Here is a 2,970-nt window from a genome sequence, read left to right on the forward strand (position 1 = left end):
ATTAGGATTACAGCATAGAATGATCAAAGTTGAGCAAAATTTTAAAATGTAGAAATCATCTATTTCTCTCTATTTGTGGAGAATGATTGTGCGCCAACTGTCTAGCATCCTTTGAAAGAAACGCAGAAACCAACAGAAAAAATAATTGTAATGCTTTTGTTTTTCAATTATCCGTTAGGAAATTTCAGACCTGTTCAGGATGTGTGATATTTATTTAGACTAAGACTGAAACAAGTTCATGACCACTTGGGATCCCTTGGATGTAAGATCGTGTGCTGAGATCTGACGGCAATGCGTCGATTGATGCACTGGTCTCACTTTAAGGAGTAACTGTCTCTCATCTGAGAGCGAGATTGGAGTCTCCATTTGCTTCGGCTTGGTACTCTGTACGACATGTTTCCAGTTCTGTTTTGAGACCTTGACCTTAATTGGTGCGGTTGATAAACTATAACTGTAATGTCAAGGCCCTGTTTTGCTGAGGACTAGGGGTCTAATGGCCTACGTTTGATGCATACAGGTCAAAACTGAGTGGGAGCGAGATTGTTTTATGTCTATTCTATGTAAATATTTGCCACACATTTTCTTGTTGTTTTAGAAATGAATTTCTGTTCTCTGAAAATATTGATTGAAGTTTTATTTTGAATTCTGTAAGAGTTAGTGAACTGCTTTTGCTTTCATACTGCAGTATCAAAGTCCATCAAATGGATCGCAGCCAGCCAGGTCAAGAGTCTTGTTTATGTACCTGAACGCATTGACTTTAGATCATGACTAACATAAGATTGTCTTTTAACAATTTAGTATTATCTTTGGCAAAAATGTTCTTATAAATTTGTTGTTTTCTTTTTTTCTGTTCTAGGATCTGTGTCTCACTGTTCATATACTCACAGTTTGATATAACAGAAGAGTGTCCCATAATTGTCTTGAAGCCCACTTTGAGTAGACATCCCTACTCTTTGAAGTACACTTTTCTTAACTAGGTAGCAGCTGCTTTATTTATAATGTGGTTTAACTCCTTGCCACAACTAATTTTGAAGTCAGCTCCCACACATACTTATCTCAGCCCTGCACTATTGCGTCCAGAAGAACTTTCTGTTTCATGATCCACCCTGCCTTATTGTTGCTCCTGCAGTGGTGAGTACTGTATTTTACTATTGTGACAGCGGTAGCTGTGGTTGTCACCATTCTGTGACATGCTTATTGAATTTATGGTTATAGAACAATCTACTTAATCTTCTTCTTGTTTTTTAGAGCAAAGGGGTAATCCATGGAAAGAATTGTGAGGTAAAGCAGGCTCCGTCCAAGTTTGTCTGTGATCATGATCCACAATGTCTTTCATGATACTGGCTTCTAAGTAAAAGTATGAAGTTTTCATTTGGCAAACATTTTTTTTTGTAATATTACCTCCATTGGAAGTCTATAGTTTCTGCATGATTGTGTGTATCTGTCTTTAATGTACTTTTTACTTGCAGCTCACCTGACTTCTTGGCTTATCTGTGGTTGCCCAGTGGAAGTTGAGGATCTACAATAGACGGGTAAGTGCTTCTTAATTTTTTAAAGCAAGATTATTTTGTCTAATAGATCACTTTAGTAATGAAGGTGATACATGTTACTGTTTAGCGGCATCATCTATAAATTTCTTGCCTTATTCTGTGTATACCCCAGAGAAATGAAGCAATAGTGCAACTAAATTGGCGGAAGTACTAGGTGTATGTTTAATGGTATAGCTACTTTTCTTGGTGATAAGGTAGTAACAATTTCTTTTGTTAGAGTGCACAATAGTTCCAACTCTGTATCTCAAACCATCCCTGAGTTATAGAAAAGTAACTCTTTTTTTGTAAAGGGATGCTTTTAGGCTCCTTTATGTTCCACATTTTTGCTGTAGAGTTAAGATGCCCTAATTTATTACAAAATGGTTCAGGCTTTTCTTTTTCTCTTGAACGCTTTTTATAAATTTTAACAATAGAAGTTCATTTTGCATGGAAAGTTGTGTTTGTCTTCCCTCCTCTGGCTTAGTATCTCAATTAACAACTCTTCCAGAGTTTGATGTCCTCATAAAGTTTTCTCCAATATCTTTTTACATAAAGTTTTGAAAGCGGAATAACTTGTATTAATATATATATAGATTATGTATTCTTCTGTAAAGGTTCATTTTAGGGATTCAATTTAAAAAAATTCCCTGTGCATTAGGTTTTGAGTGACCTGCCAGATCAAAATTAGAAATTTTATCCTTGTTTTCCCTCCTTCAGTTTTGACAGGGCAAATATTGTAATTTCTTCCCCGTAAAGCTTTTTGAACTTCGGAATCTTTTGAGATACAAACTAAAGAGAATGGTTTTTCTTAGTTTTAAGTCATTCTGAGAAATGAATGACCATCATTTAGACACCATTTTCACTGTAGCCTCCCCTTCAGCCAACATCTGCCGGGCCTGGGCACCAATGCTATGGAAATGTTCTTAACATGCATGAAAGGGTCTCCCTTTCATTGTGCCCTGGTGTACAAAACTTCATTGATATGAGCCCTAATGTCAATGAAAGTTCTCTCACTTTGGTAAAGATGGGTCCGTCTAGACTACGAGTTGATGCTCTTGTTTGGCTGGAGTGTATGTTATGCAATAATTCAATCAGTTTGGACGTTTCTTATGTTCCCCCCTCGCTCCCTCGCCCTTGCCTAAGCAGCTGGTTCTGCTCGTGGTGCTGACGTTGTAATGCATGGTGACCGCAAGCCTGTACATCAGGCGCCGCTCTGGTGAGGATGCCCTTGTTGGAGTGCATGTCGCCACGTATAGCGCCCTCCGACGACGTGCTGGCGGGACGCAGCTCGCAGCTGCTGTTGGGCGTGTTCTCTACGGGGAAGTCGAAGGTCTCGTATGGGAACCAACTATACCCTCTCTGACGAGTTTCTCGACTACCTTCTATTTGGTGTACCTCGGGTATCTTCGGCTGTCGTTCGGCTCTTGCCTCCCCCGCGCCC

General features: G+C 39.1%; 1 long non-coding RNA gene across 1 annotated transcript; it reads left to right on the plus strand.

Moving 5' to 3' along the window:
• Positions 1 to 762: 762 nt before the first annotated feature.
• LOC113214427 (uncharacterized) lies at positions 763 to 1,535 on the plus strand. The gene is made up of 3 exons (XR_003303814.2): positions 763 to 1,131; positions 1,249 to 1,357; positions 1,470 to 1,535. It is a non-coding gene; the product is annotated as an uncharacterized LOC113214427 (long non-coding RNA).
• Positions 1,536 to 2,970: the final 1,435 nt, after the last annotated feature.

This window comes from Frankliniella occidentalis, unplaced genomic scaffold (genome assembly GCF_000697945.3).
Source record: "Frankliniella occidentalis isolate FOCC.00 unplaced genomic scaffold, Focc_3.1 Scaffold86, whole genome shotgun sequence".
Classification (NCBI taxonomy): Eukaryota; Metazoa; Arthropoda; class Insecta; order Thysanoptera; family Thripidae; genus Frankliniella; species Frankliniella occidentalis.